This window comes from Wyeomyia smithii, chromosome 1 (genome assembly GCF_029784165.1).
Source record: "Wyeomyia smithii strain HCP4-BCI-WySm-NY-G18 chromosome 1, ASM2978416v1, whole genome shotgun sequence".
Classification (NCBI taxonomy): domain Eukaryota; kingdom Metazoa; phylum Arthropoda; class Insecta; order Diptera; family Culicidae; genus Wyeomyia; species Wyeomyia smithii.
The window spans coordinates 147751877-147775768 of record NC_073694.1 but is presented as its reverse complement, the minus strand read 5'-3'; the positions used below and the strand labels follow the sequence as shown (position 1 = coordinate 147775768).

The 23892-nt window shown below is 43.0% G+C and overlaps 1 protein-coding gene across 2 annotated transcripts in view; it reads left to right on the top strand.

Moving 5' to 3' along the window:
* The window catches only part of LOC129717665 (uncharacterized), a 213954-nt gene that overhangs the window by 116623 nt on the left and 73439 nt on the right, over positions 1-23892 (top strand). For both annotated transcript variants that reach the window (XM_055667738.1, XM_055667739.1), the window contains exon 2: positions 22312-22378. The gene's annotated coding sequence lies outside the window, so the exon portion shown is untranslated. The remainder of the gene's footprint in view (positions 1-22311; positions 22379-23892) is intronic.

Sequence of the window (23892 nt, the reverse complement as noted above, 5' to 3'; positions counted from 1 at the left end):
TAAGGTCTCCTGGGTGGGCTCCCCACCATTGTCCGGTTATTGTACGAAGAAAATTCACTCTTTGTTGACATTTTTCCATCAGATACCTCACGTGACAACCCCAGGTGCCTTAAGAGTCGAACCAGACACCAAGATATTTGTGTACCAAAACCTGAGAAATCGTTTTACCCATTAATTGTGTTTGAAGCTGAGCAGGTTCATGCTTCCTAGAAAAAACTACTATCTCAGTCCTCTCCGGAGAGAATTCGATACCTAGCTGTAAAGCCCAAGCAGACAAATTGTCCAAGGTATCTTGCAATGGTCCTTGCAAATCGGCAGCTTTGGCTCCTGTAACAGAGATTACACTGTCGTCTGCAAGTTGTCTTATCGTGCATGAGTTTGCCAGACATTCGTCGATGTCATTTACATAAAAGTTGTAAAGAAGGGGGCTTAAACATGAGCCCTGGGGAAGACCCATGTAGCTAATGCGAAAAGTTGCCAAATCGCCGTGCGTAAAATGCATGTGCTTTTCGGACAACAAATTGTGCAAAAAATTTTTCAAAATTGGAGAAAATCCTTGTCGGTGAAGTTTACCCGAAAGAATGTCAATAGAAACGGAATCAAAAGCCCCCTTAATGTCCAAGAACGCAGACGCCATTTGTTCTTTGCGAGCATACGCCAGCTGAATATCTGTTGAAAGCAACGCAAGACAATCATTCGTCCCTTTGGCACGGCGGAAGCCAAATTGAGTATCTGATAGTAGACCATTTGATTCGACCCAATGGTCTAAACGACGGAGTATCATTTTTTCCATCAATTTCCGGATACAGGATAGCATTGCAATCGGCCTATAAGAGTTGTGATCAGAAGCTGGTTTCCCTGGTTTTTGGATGGTGATCACCTTCACTTGCCTCCAATCCTGCGGTACAATATTTTGCTCCAGGAACTTATTGAACAAGTTCAACAAGCGCCTCTTGGCATTGCCGGGTAGATTCTTCAACAAGTTGAATTTGATTCTATCTAACCCAGGCGCGTTATTGTTACAGGACAGGAGGGCAACTAAAAATTCTGCCATCGTAAAAGGTGATTCAATCGCGTCGTGGCCCGGAGACGCATCGCGAACAATGTTTTGCTCATGAACAGAGTCCGGACATACTTTCCTGGCAAAATCAAATATCCACCTACTTGAAGACTCCTCGCTTTCGTTGACCGTTACGCGATTCCGCATTCTTCGGGCTGTGTTCCAAAGAGTGCTCATTGATGTCTCCCTCGACGTCTCGTTTACGAACCGACGCCAATATCCGCGTTTCTTTGCCTTAGTCAAGCTTTTAAACTTGGTATCAAGCTCCGAATAACGTTTAAAGTCGTCGGCATCGTCTGTATCCCGGAAGGTCAGATACGCGTCGGATCTTTGCGTGTAGACATCGGAGCACTCTTGGTCCCACCACGGAGTGGGAGGCCGTTCTTTGATCGTTACGCCGGGATATTTCTTCGTTTGGGCTTGCAACGCGGCGTCGAGAATCAAGCCCGCGAGGAGGTTGTATTCTTCAAGTGGTGGATGATGTTGAATCGACTCGACCGCTTTTGAAATCATTTCCTCGTATAACTTCCAATCGACATTCCGTGTGAGGTCATACGGAATGTCAATTGGTCGCATGCGAGTTGACCCGTTATTAATTGAAATAAGAATAGGCAAATGGTCGCTACCGTGAGGATCAAGGATTACCTTCCATGTGCAATCCAACCGTAGCGACGTCGAACATAAGGATAGATCCAAAGCGCTTGGGTGCGCTGGAGGTCTCGGGATACGTGTCATTTCACCGTTGTTTAAAATAGTCATGTCGAAGTCATCGCAAAGGTTATAGATTAAAGAGGAGCGGTTATCATTGTATGGAGAACCCCAAGCCACGCCATGAGAGTTGAAGTCTCCCAAAATCAAACGTGGCGAGGGAAGAAGTTCTATTAAATCAAAGAGCAGCCGTTGCCCAACCTGTGCTCTGGGAGGAATATATATTGAGGCAATACAAAGCTCTTTACCTTGTATTGTCATTTGACATGCGACAACTTCGATGCCTGGAATCGAGGGGAGGTTAATACGATAGAAAGAATAGCACTTTTTAATCCCTAAAAGTACTCCTCCATATGGGGTGTCTCGATCAAGGCGAATAATATTAAAATCATGGAAGTTGAGATCAATATTTGAAGTAAGCCAAGTTTCACAAAGGGAAAATGCATCGCATTAGTTTTTATTTATCAAAACTTTGAACGAATCAATTTTTGGTAAAATACTTCTACAATTCCACTGTAAGACAGAGATAGAATCCTTCATATACGCAGTTGAATTAGGCATCGAAGGATACAATCGCTGCAAGGAGGGGCCATTGGGCAGTCAACTGCTTCAAAAATGATCTAACTGTTGGGAGGAATGCTGTAAGAAAAATTTAAATTGGATCGGGTACATTGAAATTTTCAAAAATCCAGTCCACAATGTCAGAAAATATCACTAATCCAGAGTTTGTTTCCTCAACTGGATGTGCAAAAGGAACAACTGGGGTTTTAGATGTTCCTGGCAGTGCTGGGAACTCCTTCTGGGACTTCAAATTTGCAAGCCCAGGAGGAGTTTGCTTCGGTTTTTCCGCAGCACTATTTGGTTTGTTCGTACTTTTCATTACACTTTGGGAAATCTTAGGACCTTTACGGGGAAGTTTAGGAGAAGAAACATTTTTCCTCTTCCTAGACTCCCCAGGATTGGCATAAGATGTTCCCGCTGATGAATCGTCAGAATCGGTTTCATCAGAGGGCAACAGATCAAAGGGGTTCGATGTTATGGTAGAAGTGGTCACGGTCTTCTTCAGCATCTCAGCATAAGAACGCTTTGAACGCTCCTTAAGTGACCGCTTGATTTTATCTCTGCGCTGCATGTACACCGGGCATGTGGAGAGCTCATGCTGGTTTTCCCCACAGTGAATACATTTTTCAGCATTAACACTGCAAGAATCTTCCGCATGAGTCTCCCCACACTTGCTACATCGTGCCTTATTGCAGCAGTAGGCGGCTGTGTGGCCTAACTGCTTGCAATTGGTGCAATTCATAACACGGGGTACATACAATCGCACAGGCAGACGAACCCGGTCGATCGAGACGTGGCTAGGGAGTGCAGATCCGGCAAACGTAACGTGAAACGAGTCTGACGGAGTGTAAACTTTTTTACCGCCGACGAGAGACATGGACCGCAATTGCTTACAATCCAAAATCTTCGCCTGTGTTTCGGTATTTTTGAAGCAACCGGTTGCGCTTTTTAGGATACACTCGACAGACAGACTCGAATCGGTTATGACACCGTCGATCTCCACGTCTCGTGCGGGTATGTAGACGCGATACTCGCGTGTGAAGAGCTCAGAGCAAGCGATAGCATTGGCCTGTGCCAGATCACTGACCACGACACGGAGCTTGTTAGGTCGGACCTTGGAAATTTCGGTCACGGCCTTGTACCCCTTCGTCAGGTCTTTAGCAATTTGCAGTATGTGTAAACGCTTTGAATTCACTCCTGCCTTTGGACGAAAATAAACAGTATAGCTGCCCTGTTGAGATCCGTCCGGGTAAAGCCTGGGGCGAGTGGGGACTGGAGAATGAACAGGGGAGGGGGTAACAGAAGGGTCAGGGTCAGGGGGGTTCGGGGATGGTGGCACGGGAGGCGAGGGATCTATATCCATTGCGCTATATGTAGCGCACTAGCGCACTTGCGCCGACAAGAACACGTACCTCTTTACTTCTTCCTTCCAGCAGTGGTTGTCCGATCGTTCGAAGCTGCACCCAAAGCAGCCAGCAGCACCAGTACAGCAGCACCAGTACAGCAGCACCAATACAGCCACCAGCAGTGAGCCGGGTGTGAGATCACTCAGCACAGCGACACGGACTCGACTGTCAACTGATGGGCTTGGATTAAAAAGATCTATTCACGGTGCACAGATCAAAACTGCAGCTGGTATTTTGCACCAATACAGCCAAAGTTGTGAGCCGGGTGCAGAACGTATCGACACAACTCACAATCTAGTTGGCCTTTAGCGCGAATAATACACTCTTTTGTTTGGCTATTCGTACACACGGACCGGATTGTAATAGAACGACCACTTTGCACGTCCGTTTCTGTCGAGTGTTCGACGCGGAATGGAGCCTTACGGTTAATACCGATGATATCGATGTCGTCCGCAGAACCAAGAAGCATTTGAGATTTCGAGATGATCGTACCGTATCTTTCCACGTTTGCTCTTCGTACTACACCTTCAAGAGCGATGTTGAACAGCAAGTTGGAGAGCGCATCCCCCTGCTTCAGTCCATCCAACGTTACGAACGCGGCCGATGTCTCGCCAGCTATCCGCACGCACCATTTCGATCTCTCCAGCGTCATACTACTCAACTTAATTAGTTTCGTAGGGGAACCGTGTTCCAGCATGAACTGCCACAGCTCGTTTTTTTTCACTGAGTCGTATGCCGCCCTGAAATCCATAAACAGATGGTGAGTCGGTAAGTTGTACTCCCGGAACTCATCGGGGATCTGTCGCAGGGTGAAGATTTGATCCGTCGTGGAACGCCCCTGTCGAAAACCAGCCTGGCATTCGCCAACAAAGGATTCCGTTAACGGTCTCAATATGAAGAACAGGATACGGGAGAGCACTTTATATGCGGAGTTGAGCAACGTTATGCCTCGATAGTTGCCACAATCCAATCGATGACCCTTCTTATAGATAGGGCATATGAGGCTTTCCAACCAGTCGTTCGGCATTTGTTCATCCTCCCAGATCCTTAGTATTATCTGGTGGATCACATAGTACAGCCGCTCGCTTACCGCTTTTAGAAGTTCGGCCGGGATACCGTCCTTCCCAGCGGCCTTGCCATTTTTTAGCTCACTAATCGCCTTTTTGACCTCCTCCTGTGTTGGTGGCTCCACAGCTTGTTCGTCACTCATAATCATCATTCTGTTCCTGCTCTGCTCATCCGGCTTCTCACCGTTCAATAGCGCCTGAAAATGCTCCTTCCACCTGGCTGCAGCCGTCGGTTCATCAGTAAACAGGTTGCCGTCCTTGTCATTACACATGACCGGCACAGGGAAATTCCTGCTTCTGACTCTATTGACAGTTCTATAGAATCTCCGCATGTCGTTTTGAACATAGCTGTCCTCTGCGCTGGCGAGCACCTGCTCCTCGTATTCGCGCTTCTTCCGACGGTGGGTTCTATTTCGGCAGCTCTTGCCCCTCTGTATCTTTCTCTGTTCTGACGCGTAGCCGCAGTGAGCATGCAGCTCCTGGCACGGTTCTTCTCATCTGTTGCTCTCTGGCACTCGGCATCGAACCAGCTATTAGGCTGTCTTTCACGCGTCGTACCTACCACCTCTCTCGCAGTCGTTTCGATGACGTCGTGGATACTGCTCCACAGCCCATTTATGTCCTCCACTCCTTCCTCCTGCTGTTCTGCGATCCGTTGATCCAGCTCTCTGGCGTATTCTGCTGCCACGCTATCAGCTTTCAACCGCTGAATGTTGAAACGCGTCGTCCTCTCTGTGCGAGATTTGAGCACGCTCGACAACCGTGCGCGGATCTTACAAACGACGAGATAATGGTCAGAATCAATGTTTGGTCCCCGAAAAGACCTAACATCAGTAACATCCGAAAAGTGCCAACCGTCAATCAGTTCGTGATTGATCTGGGAGCAGGCTTCTCCATTTGGATGCCTCCAGGTGTGTTTCCGAATATTCAAACGTGGAAAATAGGAGCTACATATGGCCATTCCTCTGGCCGCGGCGAAGTTTATCAGCCTCAGGCTGGTTTCATTGGTTGACGAGTGGAGGCTATGCCTTCCAATGACCGGACGGAAGAATTCCTACCTCCCAACCTAGGCGTTTGCATCTCCGATGACGACTTTTACGTCGTGTTTTGGGTACTTGTCATTGATTCGCTCAAACTTGTCATAGAACTCATCTTTGACTTCATCGGATTTGTCATTTGTCGGTGCGTAGGTGTTGATTAAACTGTAGTTGAATAATTTGCCTCCAACACGCATATACTGTCATCTACGGGCCTCCACCGGATGACTCTTGCTTTCTGATTTTCCAGCACTACGAAACCGACGCCCCGTTCCGCTGCTTTGCCGCTACTGTACTAGACGTGGTACTTGAAAAAAGTGCGTGCAATAGGGTCTACTGCACGGAACTCCCTTTCTCCGGAGTTTGGCCACCGAACCTCCTGAATCGCTGCGATTTAGACTCCCTGCCTCTGTAGTTCTTGAGCAAGCAAGCCAGCCCGCGCCAGTTCATTGAGAGATCGGACGTTCTAAGTACCCAATTTTCTAAACGATTGGACTTAATCTTTTTCCGTGTTCGTAGCCTAGGTCTTTGCCGATTGATGCGTTCCGTATTTCTAAATTCGTTGTTCGTGGTTGAAGAAAGGTTTCGGTATGCTACCTTACCAGGGTCGCGATACCTACATACTGCTGATGGGGCTGTCATCTTAGATGTATCTGGCGGAATACAGCACTCCATAATTCAGCCGCCAGCTCCGGGTCAGACGCTGTTGTACACCGCCCCTAATATGGGGATATAGCCGCGTGCGACCCCCTTCCCAGTCAGCATACGACCATAGTTTTCACCGGGGGTTGGTTACCCGATAACCGCTAAGGTTATTTGTATTCCGGTCGGCACTACGTGGAGGTTGGGATAGGAGTTGCTGGACAGAGGTGTATGGCAACATTAGGGTCTCAAGTTATACGTGTCAAACCATTTGCCAACTAATCAAACTAATCTTAATTAGATATGTTGTAAAATTTAGAATTGGGTGATAGCTCTTGGCAACACAAAGATCTTTTTCAGGCTTGAGTACTGGAATGATTATTGTTAACTTAACATAGAGCGGAAATTATCAAGCTTCCAGCATCGATTGCAGACACGTGCTCCAAAAGTAAATGTGCCGCGGCTCAAGTGCTTGAGCTGGAGGTTGAATGTGTCATCAGAGCCGGCGGCTTTTATGTTCCTCCATCCTTTCGCAAGACTGATGAGGTCGTTTGCCGTTTGAGTTTGAAGGGATCTGGCGAAGCTTTTGGTTGAACCCGTGGTTTCGTAGTTCCTGGATAACCTTGGTCATTCGGTTGCTCATGGTCTTTTTTGATTGAGCACCAGCTCGTGGGTACCGGCGGTTGGTGTTTTGGTAATGTTGACGATGCCAATTGGATGTTTTGTCAATGTTTTTAACGCGTGGAATGATTTCGTCTCATTTTTTGATGTTTGCGTTAGTGAATTAGGCCAATTGTATGAGAAATGCATGTGGATAATTGACCTTAACTTTCCTGTAACTTTTGCCATGTATTCAAAAACTTCTATTCCGCCAGCCAAAAACTTTACATGTTCATTTCAATTTTTAACAGAATTTACCCCAATATAATGAAGAAAGACGTACTACTATGTCAAATAATTTTATTTTCTTTGAAGTTAATATGAACAATGTCTTTGATATGTAATCGAATTGGATCGATTATGTCAGTGAGATTTAAAGAGATGCGAAAACAACGTTTCAAAGTTTCAGATCAAGAAATGCAGTGAGAGATAAAATGATGAGACGTTTTTATTTTTATAAACAATACGTATTTTAAAGAGCATATTTTCAAATACCACTAATGAATTGTCATTCCAGTAAATTTGCTCCAATTTTTGCGTTTTTGCATTTGAAGCGTGTTTTTTTCAGTTACATGGGTCCCCTAGCGGTAAAAAACTGTTGCAGATTAGTTCTGCTTTGACACATACCGTGAGCTGGTGTGAGATTGTGCCATCCAACCCATAACTTGTCACCCTTCGCTTCCCGGTTAAAAGACTAGTCTTTCTTGGTCTAAGTATTCGAGTAAACTTATTTAAAAATGATTGGTTTTGTGATTGCCATGGGATGGATGACGAACAATGGGTTTGAATGGCACAACCTCCCCTCGGCTTACGGAAATCGGTTACAAAAAATAGGCCTTACTGATCAAAGTTATCAATTAGAATAGATGCTGAGAAGAGATTTGGAGTGATTTATTTCAATTAATCGAATCTCGTCGATGATTTTGTTACGATGATCAAACTATCTTTCTAAGATTGAAACAGTTTCATTAGAATTTGACTTTTTCTAGCCATGGTAATTGAACCTTGGCTTACGAGCTGGTTATATCAATTAAATGCATGACCGAATCGAAATAAATTCGAATCAAATTACCATAAAATTTCCATTTCAAAACAAATGCAACCTGTATTTGTTCGAGCTTGGTTTATCGGGCCTTCAGTTAAAGTGAGGTGGTGTACCAAATCTCCACTTGTTTATTTTTCTTTCAAAGCGGGTTGCAGTGAATCTGCTACCATTTCTGACCTACTCTTAAACTGTGATTCAAAATAAATATGTTAAGTGTGTAGACTGCCTGCGGTTACCGGACGGATTTAACCTACGTTGGAGTGTCTTGTACTCGACAGAGTTGATGACTGTTAACGAGCTCTTCAGACACCTATGGTACACTGCACTGCCACGTTTACGCAATTGTTTTTGCGCGAAAAATTGCGAAAAAGACGTCTTTCGGAACTGGATAATTCGGCTGTAAGTTTCATTTTTGTGTGTGTGCTTTCATCTGTGTAATGTTGTTGGTGTGCTCGTTTATAAACAATCAATTATGACCCACAGGAAATGTACATGTGAGGTAACACTGAAGCCGGTAATGAACTGACGGGTAGGATGGGTGAAGCTCAAAAAACCGAAGCCGAAGATAAATCTGTTTTCTTTGTGGACCTTGCATCAATTAGCAAACTGTTTACTTCCCGTCTTAACCAGCGATTCCATTAGAGAGTGTGTGGTAAAAACTAAGTGGTATCTGAAATGGATATATGTAGAGCAAAACAAATGAATTAATGTCAATCCAGATCGATTGGGGAAAAGTCTGCTGTAAACGATACGATCTTTCGATTCGAGTGAGTATTGCATTGAGGTTGGTTTCGGCTGATTATTTTTTGCCGAATTGATCTGTTTAGATCGAACAAATTGCGTTTTGTTTTGTTATACCATTTTGTTACGTGAGTTTTTTTCCCCATATGATACTTTCTTTGTAGCTCCTTTAACCTAATATGAGTGAAATCATAACAAATTGCTGAGATGTGTTTTCAGTGTTTGTAGTTAGATTGAACCGATACTGATTCGAGATGTATATCGCTGTTCGCAAAATGCTGACAATTGAAATTCAGCACATTTCACATTGAACGTGTTCTCGTTGTAGGTAATATTTTATAGTGTTCTTCTATTATCACATATTTATTTCAAAAATGAAAGAAGCGTGCGAACCAGATCCAGTAGCCCCTTGATATTAAATACTGTCAATGACCTATCAGCTGTAATTAACAATGCTTTGCTCTTTCCGAGTTTAATCATGTATTCCGCAATAGGTATATACAATTGGTCTTTATCTTTCATCATCGAGCCTCATTGGTGCATTGTGCTCAGCTGATCAAGGCTATTTGAACACGAAGCTCACCGACGCCGTTTATTTATAATTGCACAATTATCAAATTTAAACAGCAATTATATACGATGCCAAACGTGTAAACATTTGTGAAAAGTTAATAAAATGTCAAGGTGATTTCCGGGCTCCGGAATTATTAACAAGTTTCAAAAAAATCTAGTAAAATTCAAATAAAAAGTTTGGCATACATTTTTTGTGATCAACAATTTTTGGCCGATTTTAATGGTAGCTTTGTATCTGTTCTTTGATGTTGTTGCACGAAGGGGGACAATAGATTTCTATGTATTACACTGGAGGTCGCTTTTAACGCGGGTAGTTTTTATGCGTTATTTTAAACGGGATATTTTTACAATAATGCGGATCATTTTTACTCGATTCGGACGATTATTTGTACGCGGTATCAAATAAGCTTAAGGGCCGCCACACGGCACCGGAATTCCCTTAGTTTCTAAGTCTCAGTTGATTGTAAAAAGCATTTTTTCATCACTGAATAGTAGGCTATGAACCATTCGGGCATGCCGGAGTAGTTCAGGGTCTCTATGTTATAGCTTTTGACAGTACAATCCCGCGTTATGATGAAAAAAAAACCGCTTTTTACAATCAACTATGACTTAGAAACTAAGGGAATTAGCGTCCGTGTGGCGGCACCTTTAGTTTAAATATATCGAATCAAACCTTTTAAATGTTGTACACCCAACCGCGTAAAAAGCAACCCCAGTGTAATAAGTAAGAAATGCGTTGTTTGGGTGCCAGGAACATTATAGATAGGAGTTTTGCTTTCGTCATTGTCGTAAATAGCAGTTTAGGTAACACATAAAACACCATGTAGGACGTTGTTTACGCATTTCGATCTAGGAGCAAAAGCCGAAGCATACAGTTAGTGTTGCGATCAGTGACAGTTCAAAAATTCAGAGGAAAATAAACGCAGTTGAAAACTGTTGAAAAAGTTTAATTGCGCACCTCTTGAAAAGAAAAACAACAGGCTATATCAAAGAAGCGATTTTTGTTCATTCCATACTTGTCAAAGTTGTTTCATTGTGAGTGTTTACACACAATAAGTATATTTATGTAATAGATGGTACTTTCGCTATCAATATCACTAAATAGCTGTTGATGTTGAATGTCTGAAATATTGTGACTGCAAATCTTTTGCTACTGTAAAGTCTATAATGCAGAGCAATCTCGGAACTCTTATATTTTTTTCTTTTTAGTATTCAGCGATTTTTTTCGCTTTGCCACTAACACTGACTAAATCTAGATAAACATTTTAAAAGGTCCTATCTGTTTTTTCGTTTTTTATTTTGGTAATGGTTCAGCTTTAGTAATTTTCCCAAGCGTGGTTTTCGTTCAGAAGGCTGGAGTGATCCCTCCACTATCAACTCGTGCAAATAACGTGGCATAAAAGGTGTTTAATAAGTTGTAGTGATTGAATGAAAGTGATCGATCAAAAAATCGATCAAAGCAGATAGGACCTTTTGAAATGTTTCTCTAGAAATGTCACCGGGAATGGAAAAAAAATTCTTAGCAAAGATGAGATTTCAAAAATGTTTATTAATAGATGGTATCAAAAAATCGTTTACGATTCCATTATCAATTCGCATGAAAAACGAATTAAAAAAAAAAACAAAACTTAATCAAATTCACATAAGAAATTCACGATCGATATTTGTTGCAAATATTTGCAGAAGGTTTCAGGATTTTCAAATCGTCAAACAATCGCTTCAGATCCGCTGATAATTTTCCATTAAGCCTAAATAATGTGATTTCCTTTTTGAAATTTTCCTTAAGTCCGCTGAATCACCGCTGAAGGTCGAGTTCTAGAATACTTTTAAATCACCGATTTCAGCTCTTGCTACATTTCATAAGAAATAGAAGCTTCCAATACTTTCAGTTTGTTGAAGAGCAAACTGAGTTTTGGGCAGGCATCAAATACACGAGGCAAATATTTGCTATATTTGCAACTGAAATTTTTGGGCGAAATATTTTTTTGGGCTAGTTTACATGTTTTTACACTATAGAAAATATTTGCTCAAAACTCCGTTTGCTTGAACGGTAGCATTGCCTCTTCGCTCATTTTTATTTAAAATATTTGCTATGCCATTACACGATGCGAATTTTCTTAAAAAAATTAACTGCGTTTCAAATCTAGTTTTTATTGGCACGACGATATTTCAAACAATTTTAAAATTGGTAACTACAACGCGGTCATTCGTTGTTTTGCTTTCGTCTTGATTAGACGCAAATTGTTTATCTCCGTTTGATTCGCAAAATAACAATACACGAGTTATCGTACGGGTGTTTTTTTTTCGATTAGTTCTTGTGTGCGATAACAATAGCCTGCAATATATCGGCAGAAACATCTTCTGCACACTGGTAGGGGCAGGCTACCCCGCCAGTGATCCGATACGCAGCTGATATATCAGCAAGAATAATTCTCGCGCACCGCTGTTACCCCGCTAGCAGCACGGACCACCATACGATCGAGCGAATGGAAGTCAACTACAAGTGGCATCTACAAGGTCGCGTGTAGGATACGGCCACTGTGTCACAACACGAAGCTGGATCGTCATTGTTTGTTCTGTGGAGACGCTCGATTAATCCTACTATCAGCCGTGAGGTCGTGACTTAGACGTTCGGTGAAGTATTCACTTTAGAATTTTTATCATTATTATTAATAGTATTATTATTATTGTTATTATTATAATTATTATTACTATTATTATTATTATTATCATTATTATTATTATTATTATTATTATTATTATTATTATTATTATTATTATTATTATTATTATTATTACTATTGTTATTAGTATTAGTATTACTGCCTTTTTTTTATTTTGATCCATTGTAGTTTGAAAAATTGTTTTTAAAATTTAATAGCAACTACTTGACCCCCCCTCACATTCGAATATTTATCGTTTGTGTGCGGTAGAGCGTAACGCTCCCGCAAAATGGACGACATGCAGGTGCAACTATTCCTGGATGTGGAAACAACTGGGGAAGAGATTGAGATCTCCCCCATCAATTCCCCTCTACCTTCCCCGCTACCTAGCCCCGTACCAAGGGTACCGGCAACACGGGTGAAAGCTTACCCAGATGCTTCGAAAGGTCCGTTCGTAGTTTACTTCAGGCCCATAAAGAAGCCTCTAAATATAATTCAAATCGGCAAGGACCTGGCAAAACAGTTTTCGGACGTAACCGAAATTACAAAGGTTAGACCGAACAAACTGCGAGTTGTTGTGAGTAGCTTGAAGCAAGCAAACGCAATTGCTAGCTACGAGCTCTTCACGAGAGAGTACCGCGTGTACATCCCTGCCAAGGACGTGGAGATCGACGGTGTGGTTACCGAAGGAAGCCTCACGGTCGATGACATTTTGCGTCACGGGGTTGGCTGCTTCAAGAACCCCCTGATTCAAGATGTAAAGATACTGGATGTCAAGCAATTGCATTCAGTATCCATCGAAGAAGGGAAGAAGAAATTCCTCCCTTCGGATTCCTTCCGTGTAACATTCGCCGGATCCGCACTGCCGAACTACATCTCTTTGGACAGGGTTCGTCTGCCTGTACGCCTGTTCGTACCGCGGGTCATGCATTGCCAAAACTGCAAGCAGTTAGGTCATACAGCCACCTACTGCTGCAACAAGGCACGCTGCAGCAAGTGCGGAGGCAATCATGCTGAGACCGCTTGCAGTGAGGATACTGAAAAGTGTCTTTACTGCGAGGGAACTCGGCATGACCTTTCGGCGTGTCCCGCGTACAAACAGCGCGAGGAAAAAATAAAGCGTTCCCTCAAGGAACGATCAAAGCGCTCTTTCGCAGAAATGCTGAAGAGTGCTGAGCCACCCTCGACAGGAAACATCTTTTCCTTTTTGCCAACCGATGAGGGTACATCTGACGATCCCCTCGAAGGGTGTTCTTATGCCATGCCAGAAGGATCTAGGAAGAGGAGAATGATCAACTCTCCTAATCTTTCTCGCAAAGGTCGCAAGATAACCCCTAGCGGAATGACCAATAAGCCAACACAAAAAGGAAGCGGTGAAGAAAAACCGAAGCAAGTACCTCCCGGTTTTAATTTTAAATCAAACCAGGAGTACCCACCGCTTCCTGGGGCACCAAAAACCCCTCGTGCACCCATTTCTCGATCAGAAGATAAAAAAGAAACAGGGTTCATAAAATTTTCTGATATTGTGGACTGGATATTTAAAACATTCAACATACCAGATCCCCTACAAAATATTCTTCTTGCCCTTCTTCCTACAGTGAAAACCTTTTTGATGCAACTAGCAGCAACTTGGCCCCTCATTTCAGCTATCATATCTTTCGATGACTAATACGGCGAAAGAGGTTAGGAATTTTATCACTGTATTACAGTGGAATTGCAGAAGTATCATCCCCAAATTCGATCTATTTTCTCATTTAATAAATACATACAATTGTGACGCATTTGCGCTCTGTGAAACCTTTCTCAATTCAAACGATCAACTCAATTTCCACGATTTTAACATTATTCGTCGAGATCGAGACTCACACGGTGGAGGGGTACTTTTAGGGATTAAAAAGTGCTATTCCTTCTTCCGAATCGACCTCCCCTCGATCTCGAATATTGAAGTCGTTGCCATTCAAACGAATATGAATGGAAAAGACCTATGCCTTGTTTCGTTATATATGCCTCCATCCGCGCGGATTGAACAGAAGCATCTCACTGATATAGCAGAGTTGCTTCCCGCGCCTTTTTTGATATTGGGAGATTTTAATTCTCACTGTTCGCTATGGGGGTCGCTGTACGACGACAACCGATCTTCTTTAATCTGTAACTTGATCGACGACTTCAATATGACAGTTTTGAATACTGGGGAAGCGACACGTGTACCTAATCCTCCAGCACGTGAAAGCGTGCTTGACCTATCCCTTTGCTCGACATCACTAGCGTTAGATTGCCGGTGGAAAGTAATCAACGATCCCCACGGTAGTGATCATCTTCCAATCGTTATATCAATTGCTAATGGTTCAACTTCCCCGAACCCAATCAATATTTCCTACGACCTTACACGTAATATTGATTGGAAGTGTTATGAGTCTATTATAGCGCAATCTATCGAGACTCACGAGGAACTTCCTCCGGAGGAAGAATACGCGTTCTTAGCTGGCTTGATAATCGACGCCGCGACTCAAGCTCAGACGAAACCGATACCCGGGGTAACGATTAGACAGCGCCCTCCCAACAAATGGTGGGACAAAGAGTGCTCTGAGCTGTACGCGCGAAGGTCCGCGGCGTATAAGGACTACCGGGAGTACGGCACTGTCAACCTGCTTCGAAAGTACGAGGCACTGGGCAGGCAGATGAAGAGCTTAGTAAAGGCGAAAAAACGCGGGTACTGGCGGCGGTTCGTAAACGCGTTGTCCAGGGAAACAGCGATGAGCACTCTTTGGGATACCGCCAGGCGCATGCGGAACCGTGACGTTTCGAATAAAAGCGAGGAGTATTCAGATCGCTGGATACTCGATTTTGCCAAAAAGGTCTGTCCGGACTCTGTACCGGAACAGAAAACCTTTCGCGACGCGTTATTAGTAACTACGGAAGAGCCTCCATTTTCGATGTTGGAATTTTCAATGGCTCTCCTGTCGTGCAACAATAAGGCTCCAGGGTTAGATAGAATAAAATTCAACCTGTTGAAGAATCTACCCGACTCTGCAAAAAGACGCTTGTTGAATTTGTTCAACAAGTTTCTTGAGCTAAATATTGTTCCGCATGACTGGAGGGAGGTAAAAGTCATTGCTATTCGGAAACCCGGGAAACCTGCCTCTGATCACAATTCATATAGGCCGATTGCGATGCTCTCTTGCCTCCGGAAATTAATGGAGAAAATGATCCTCTTACGGTTAGACAAATGGGTCGAAACAAACGGGTTACTTTCAGATACTCAATTTGGCTTTCGCCGGGGCAAAGGGACGAACGATTGCCTAGCGTTGCTTTCTACTGAAATTCAACTTGCCTTTGCTCGAAAAGAGCAAATGGCTTCTGCGTTCATGGATATTAAGGGGGCTTTTGACTCTGTCTCTGTAGAAGTTTTAAGCGCGAAACTTCATTCGCAGGGACTTTCACCAAATTTGAATAACTTTTTGCTCAATTTGTTGTCAGAAAAGCATATGTATTTCTCACATGGCGATTCGACAACTTCCCGAATTAGTTACATGGGCCTCCCCCAGGGCTCATGTTTAAGTCCTCTCTTATATAATTTTTACGTCAATGACATCGATGAATGTCTTGCAAATTCATGCACGCTAAGGCAACTTGCAGACGATAGCGTTGTATCCATTACTGGTGGCAAGGCTAGCGATCTGCAAGGACCATTGCAAGATACCTTAGACAATTTGTCTGAATGGGCTCTTAAGCTGGGTATCGAATTCTCTCCGGAGAAAACTGAGCTGGTCGTTTTTTCTAGGAAGCATAACCCAGCTCAGCTGCAGCTCCTACTAACGGGTAAAACGATCTCTCAGGTTTTAGTCGCTAAATATCTCGGGGTCTGGTTCGACTCTAAATGCACCTGGGCTTGTCATATTAGGTATCTGACACAAAAATGCCAACAGAGGATTAATTTCCTTCGTACGATTACCGGAACTTGGTGGGGTGCTCACCCAGGAGACCTTCTAAGGTTATACCAAACAACGATATTGTCTGTTCTTGAGTACGGCTGTTTCTGCTTTCACTCCGCCGCGAACACGCACATTATAAAATTAGAGAGAATACAATATCGTTGTTTGCGTATTGCCTTGGGTTGCATGCAGTCGACCCATACGATGAGTCTTGAAGTGTTAGCGGGTATTCTTCCGTTGAAACATCGTTTTTGGAATCTCTCTTACCGGTTGCTAATTCGATGCACAGTTATGAACCCATTAGTAATTGAAAATTTCGAGAGGTTGGTCGATCTTCAATCTCAATCCAGATTTATGACTTTATATTTTGACTATATGGCTCAAGATATTAATCCTTCTTCATACGATTCCTCCAATGTCGCACTTTTAGCTACTTCTAATAATGCTATATTCTTCGACACCACCATGAAACAAGACATTTCTGGTATCCCGGATCAATTGCGACCCCAAGAGATCCCTAAGATTTTTTCCAATAAGTTTAAACATGTTAGTTATGATAAAAGGTTTTACACTGACGGATCTAATCTAGATGAGTCCACTGGCTTCGGTGTTTTCCACGAAAATTTTACCGCCTCCTACAAACTCGATGCTCCTGCTTCCGTGTACGTCGCAGAACTTGCTGCTATTCAGTACTCTCTTGGAATCATCGAAACCCTACCCATAGACCACTACTTCATCTTCACAGATAGTCTCAGTGCCATTGAGGCTCTGCGATCAATGAAGCCTGTGAAGCACACCCCGTATTTCCTGGGGAAAATACGGCGGTTTTTAAGTGCTTTAACAGATAAAAATTACCGGGTTACCTTAGCGTGGGTCCCTTCTCATTGCTCGATTCCGGGTAACGAAAAGGCTGACTCTTTAGCTAAGGTGGGTGCTATTGACGGCGATATTTATGAAAGACCATTTGCTTATGATGAATTTTATAGCATTTTGCGTCAGAGAACACTCAACAGTTGGCAATCATCATGGAACTCAGATGAACTGGGACGGTGGCTACATTCCATTTTTCCTAAGGTATCGACGAAAGCATGGTTCAAGGGGTTGGATGTAGGTCGGGACTTCATTCGCGTGATGTCCAGACTTATGTCCAATCACTATACGTTAAACACGCATCTCTTTCGTATAGGGCTTGTAGACAGTAATCACTGCGTTTGTGGCGATGGCTACCATGACATCGAGCATGTTGTTTGGTCGTGTACCGAATACTGTGGTGTTAGGTCTGAGCTTATAGATTCCCTTCGGGCCCGAGGAAAACAACCGAACGTACCCGTTAGAGACATTCTGGGAAGCGGTGATCTCCAGTACATGACACAACTATACGGGTTTATAAAAAATGCTGGCATTAAAATTTGATTTCTTTTATCTATTTGCTAGAATACAATTTCTGTCACAAACTGAAAGAGAATGATACACCCGGCTGGAGACACTAAAATGAAGACTCGGCATCTCTATGTTTACGCAGACACCTCAGACCAAAACTGCTCAAACAGAACATCACTGGTTAGCCACGTACAAATGAATACATTCTGTAATATAAAATAATTAAAAACAAAATTGTAACACCCCTCCTCTCACCTTAAATCCCCACTAGCTCGTAGTCGGCCGCGAGAATAAAGAAAAGGCCTCCCTCTTTTCCCTGCTAATTTAGAATTTAAAAAAAAATGTACTTGGCTCAGTTAAACATAAATTGTATCGTGCCGTGTCAAATAAACTATTTAAAACTTAACTACAACGCGGTGTCTCGCCAGCTATATCAAAGACGGCAGCCCCGTCGCGAAACTTGGTATCGCAGCCCTAGTAAGGCAGCATACCGAATATTAAATACTACGAACAATCTAGATATAAATACGGAACGGAAACGAAAAAGGACAACGATTATTGGAAACTCGGTACATGGAATGTAAGGACTCTACTCGAACCGGCACGCGCAAGTATCCTGGCTAGAGAGCTGCGGAAAGTGAATGAGGAGGTTGCAGCTATCCAAGAGGTGCGGTGGCCGAAATCGGGAGAACGCGAATTCCGAGCAGTAGATCCTATTGCGGACACTTCATTTAAGTACCACATCTACTATAGCGGCGGCGTGAAAGCAGAAAGAGGAGTCGGTTTCGTGCTAATTGGAAAACAGATGAAGCGTGTCATTAGATAAGGCCGATCAGTGACCGTATATGCGTGTTGAGAATTAAGGGCAACTTCTTCAACTACAGCCTAATAAATGTGTACGCACCGACCAACGAGAAACCCGATGACGAAAAGGAGGAGTTCTATGAGCTCCTGGAAAAGACATACAATGAGTGCCCTGGACACGATATAAAGATTGTCATCGTAGATGCAAATGCACAGGTCGGGCAGGAAGACTTCTTCCGCTTCGTAACTGGTAGGGAAAGCTTCCACTCTACTACGAACGACAATGGCCTGAGGCTTGTTAATTTCGCTGCAGCTAGGGGGATGTCTGTATGTAGCACTTATTTTGCACGCCGGAACATTCGTAAGCACACCTGAATGCACCCGAATGGAGAGATTTACTCTCAAATTGACCACGTTCTGATTGATGGACGGCACTTTTCAGACGTTACAGACGTGAGGTCGTTCAGAGGACCGAACGTTGACTCGGATCACTATCTCGTAGTAGCCAAAATCCGCGCCCGGCTGTCCAACGTGCTGAAATCCAAGGCAACGAGGAGGATGCAGTTGAACATCCAGCGGCTATCAACTGAAGGAGTGGCTGCAGAGTACTCGCAGAAAGTTGATGAACGGATTGAGAAAAGAGTTGAAGGGAACCTGAATGAACAGTGGAGGCACATCCACAGTTCGATCAGCACTACAGCGCGAGAAGTGTTGAGTACAACTGCGGCAGCTGCGCTCAATGAGTGGTTTGACGCTGAGTGCCAGCGAGTGACGGAAGAGAAGAACCGCGCCAGGGGTCACATGTTGGCCACGGCTGTGACTCGTCAGAGTGTGGGTAGATATCGAGATGCTAGAGCCGCTGAAAAGAGACTCCATCGCCAGAAGAAACGACAGCATTGGGAGCGTATTCTTGCGGAGGCGGGAGGTTGCTTTTCCAGGCACGATGCGAGGAGCTTCTACAAGAAGGTCAACGGAATCAGGAATCGAAACGTGTCAGCCCCTGTCGTGTGCAACGATAGGGAGGGGAATCTGATAACCAATAAAACAGAGGTGGCCAGGCGTTGGAAGGAACACTTCAGTGTGCTGTTGAACGGTGAGGAAAACAGTGGAGTTGAAAGGAGCAGGATGACTATTGAGAATGATGGTCAAGCTGTGGATCCACCATCCATGGACGAGGTGAAGAGAGCAGTGAAAGAGCTGAGAAACTGCAAGGCAGCCGGCAAGGACGGCATTCCCGCCGAACTCTTCAAAGTCGGGAGTGAACAGCTGTATCGTGCCATCCATCGGATCATGCTGAGAGTGTGGTCTGATGAAGAACTGCCCTCGGACTGGTTGGAGGGACTGTAGCAATTATCGGGGCATAACTCTTCTCAATACCGTGTACAAAATTCTCTCCGTATCCTGTTCCACAGACTGGGCCGTTGCAGGAGACCTTTGTTGGCGAGTACCAATGCGGTTTTCGAGGGGGACGCTCCACGACGGACCAAATGTTTACCTTGCGACAAATCCTCGATAAATTTCGAGAATTCAACTTGCAGACGCACCATCTGTTCATAGACTTCAAAGCAGCGTACGATTCAGTTAAGAGAAATGAGTTATGGCAGATTATGATCGAACATGGCTTCCCAACAAAGCTGATGAGGCTGATACGTGCTTCCCTTGAAGGTTCTACATCAAGCGTCAGGATAGCCGGTGAGATATCGGACTCGTTCGTGACGTTAGATGGTTTGAAGCAGGGTGACGGGCTGTCGAGCTTATTGTTCAACATCGCATTGGAAGGTGCTATACGGAGGGCTGGTGTGCAGAGAAGCGGCACCATCATTACGAAGTCGCACATGCTTCTCGGTTTTGCGGACGATATCGACATCATTAGTATCAACCGTAGAGCTGTGGAAGAGGCCTTCGGACCTCTCAGGAGGGAAGCTGCGAGATTAGGGCTTGTCATAAACTCTGCCAATACGAAATACATGGTGGCTGGCAGAGTGCGTGGTAGTCCGTCGGAGGTTGGTGCTGCGGTGGTGCTAGATGGGGAAACATTCGAAGTAGTCGACGAATTTATTTACCTGGGAACATTAGTGACATGTGACAACGAGGTTAGCCGTGAGATAAAGAGGCGAATAGCAGCCGCAAACAGGGCAGTTTACGGATAACGTAACCAGCTAAGGTCCCGCAGTCTGCAAATCCGTACTAAACTTGCACTCTATAAAACACGGATTCTTCCGGTGACTCTCTACGGCCATGAATCATGGACGCTGAAAGAGGCTGATCGGCGAGCTCTTGGTGTTTTTGAGCGTAGGATTTTGCGTTCAATCCTTGGCGGCAAACTAGAAAATGGTGTTTGGCGCAGACGCATGAACCATGAAGTGTACCAGGCATACAAATCGGCAGATATAGTCAAGCGAATAAAACACGGCAGGCTTCAGTGGGCTGGGCATGTAGCGAGAATGCCGGATGAGCGTCAAGCGAAGGCTATATTTAGCAGGAATCCCAATAAAGGGCGTCGACTTCGGGGTAGACCCCGCACTCGTTGGATGTGTGCTGTCGACGAGGATGCACGCGAAATAGGTGTTGAGGGCGATTGGAGGATAGCAGCCCAAGACCGAGGGACATGGCGTAAGTAAGTAATCTCCATTGATGAGAGAATAGGATTCCGTGTAAGAATATTGATTGTTCAACTAGAACGTTATTTGGCCATTCGGCGGTTTTCTTTAACAGACCAAACCAGAAGGAAATGATAAGATGCTTAATATTCAGTCCAATACGACTATAGATAAGTCAGTTTTGGAGTATTTGAATGTCTACGTAATTTACCTGTTATTCATGTGAAATCGCGGCCACGACCCAGGTTACACGGACTGAGTTTTAATAAATTATTTACTTCTGGTCGCATTGATTTACGGGTTTAAATTTTTTTTATTAATTTACATGTATCAAAATTTTTTTATCAATGAATCAATTACTATTCGCTCAGTAGTGAACAAACTGGCAAAGAACGACATTTAACGAAGCAAATATTTGCCTAATTTTCCGTTTACTGAATTAGACAGCAAATATTTTTGACAAATAATCAAAGCAAATAATTTGTAATTACACGGCAAATATTTGCTTCGTATAATGTCCACTTTAAAGCTGCTATACATTTTAGCGACGTAAGTTTCGTGTTTTAATTATATAATAAGTTTCTTTGCACAATTGTATGGGAAACTACATTATTTCTCGCGAAATTTTTCGAGGAGCTCGGGAATCCCGGGATCCCGGGAACAGACAACACGAACTGCACGAATATAGCAGAAGAGTTTTCAGGGTAGCCGTATTGGCTGAACGTTTAGGCGGGATACTGCAATGTAATAAGGTTTTTGAACGTACCCGACGAAAACCGAACAGCGTAATCTAATCTATTCAATCCAATTTTTCAAAAAGACGTGCAAATTAGTATAACATGTAAATTCCTACGCGAACGAATAGAACAGTTTTTCAGTGACACTAAGAACAATATCTGTAACAACAGTGTTTTTTTTTTTAATCTAAACATAGACAATAACATGACAACAAAACGTAGAGCTAATGTAAGTAACGAAATAAGAATAACTTGAAGACAAAACCACACCTTTGTACGCACACTATATTACAGACTCCTTGATAAAGACAAAATAAACTGTCGAAACGTTGGAGAAGAAGTAGCGACACAATTTATGTTATGAAGAGGTTAAGCTGTAGGGCAGTTTACGTTATAACGAGGAACAGCTGTATTTGAAAGTATGTTCGGTCAAATTTAATTGGGCTTTGAAGCGTATAAAGTTATCCCGGACTAAATGCTATATTTGAGAAACGTAAACGATACGAGTTTTTGATCAGTGCCTTTCATCACAAACTTTTAGGTAATCTGGTTCACCCCACTATATGGTATGTTATTTCATTCAACTTACCTTTATCATGATGTTACTCGATAGTTTTGCTTTAGTTGCCAACAATTAGAAATTCGAAATAAATCCCTTAATATTAATTTACATTCTTCTTTTTCTTGTATTTCAGAATAAACATTGCCATCGTTAATCCTTATAAAACTACATTTTATAGCCGTAGAAAACATTAATTCAAGGTATAGTATGAATATAGTCTAATTATAATTGATTTCTATTTTTCGAAACGGCACTCCAGTTATGCGTCATTCTAAAAAGCATGAAAGCTCACCCAGCAATAAAAGAGCTGTTCAGCAATATAAGGGCCTTCAGGTTAATGGCTCTCTAATAAAAATCAAATCAAATCAAACACCCAGCAATAGCTTTTACCGGCATTCAGCTTCTCGTAAAACCTTTGCATTTATATTGTATTTTGTTTAATTTTTTTCTAATTAGTATCCAATGGATAGTGATTTTATTGCAATGCGTAAGAGTTTAGAAATATCGATTTTAAGAGGAATCACAACTATTGAGCGATTGTGTCGAAAGTGCGTTTTAGAAAATGATAAACTGTAATTCAAACAATTTTTTTCACTCGGTATTAACTAACGATGGCCGGATGTGCGCACATTCCCATTACATAATGAATGTACACACATTCCCATTATATAATCCATGTTCGCCTCTTCTTATTTCCATCTCCATCTGCTGTAGCAGACGGCAGGTAGCATGAAACGGCCGACAGGCACTAATTCTCCCTCAGATGTGATGTTGCCGACCTTGGAAGGACGCCTCGCGTTCAGTTCATATTGTGGAATTGGAGCTGGAGAGCATCCACGCATTTCCATCACGATAAACAACATTGCATACCGGTTTTTCTCGGTCCAAAGCATAACGAGAAAATTCTATTTTTAGTTGTTTTTTTTTTTTAGTTGGGCTCGTATAATCAAAAGCTGTTTGGTTCAATGGTGATTGATTACTAATTGCTGTAGAATTTGCAACGGTGATGCAATGGTCAAATGATGCACGGTTAAAAACTTGAAATAACAACGCATTTGGAGAAGTTCACGGTGTGTCGGGCTGGTACTACCATGCAAGAGGATGCAGTTTATTATGAAGAGTAAACATTGACATTGAATGGTATATTTACGGGCTGCTTTTTCTACACTTAAATATCGTTCACAAGGGATCGCTGAAGGCATGAAAGGAGAAAATATTACTCCACAGGTGAATAGAGTTTAACACTTAACGTTAAACAAAAGTCTTTTCTGTCAGTTATAAGGTTAACTAGTACACAGTTGTTATGGAAATTCAATTTTCATGTTGTTGCCTACGTTTGAAAGTCTGCCGTGACAAACCAAAATTACAGGAACAATGCAAAATTCCAGCTTATTCAGACATTACTCAGCAAATTTGATGACAACCGTAACCTTATTCGACCCAATAGTTATCGAAAAGGTTATCAAAAACCTAAATTAATCCACCTAGCGGTCAGACCCAGCCTTTCTCATTCAATTTTTTATTTGTAAGTATAGATTTACATGAACGCTTCAATCCAATAAATGTATATTCACTCTTTAGGTTCTAAAATATTGATGTTGTAATCTTTACATATAAAAATGCAGTCAAGTCTGTCTGTCTGTCTGATCCATATAGGCCCGAAAACTACCGAACCGATCGACGTGGAAATTTTTATGTAGGGGTTTTTGGTGCC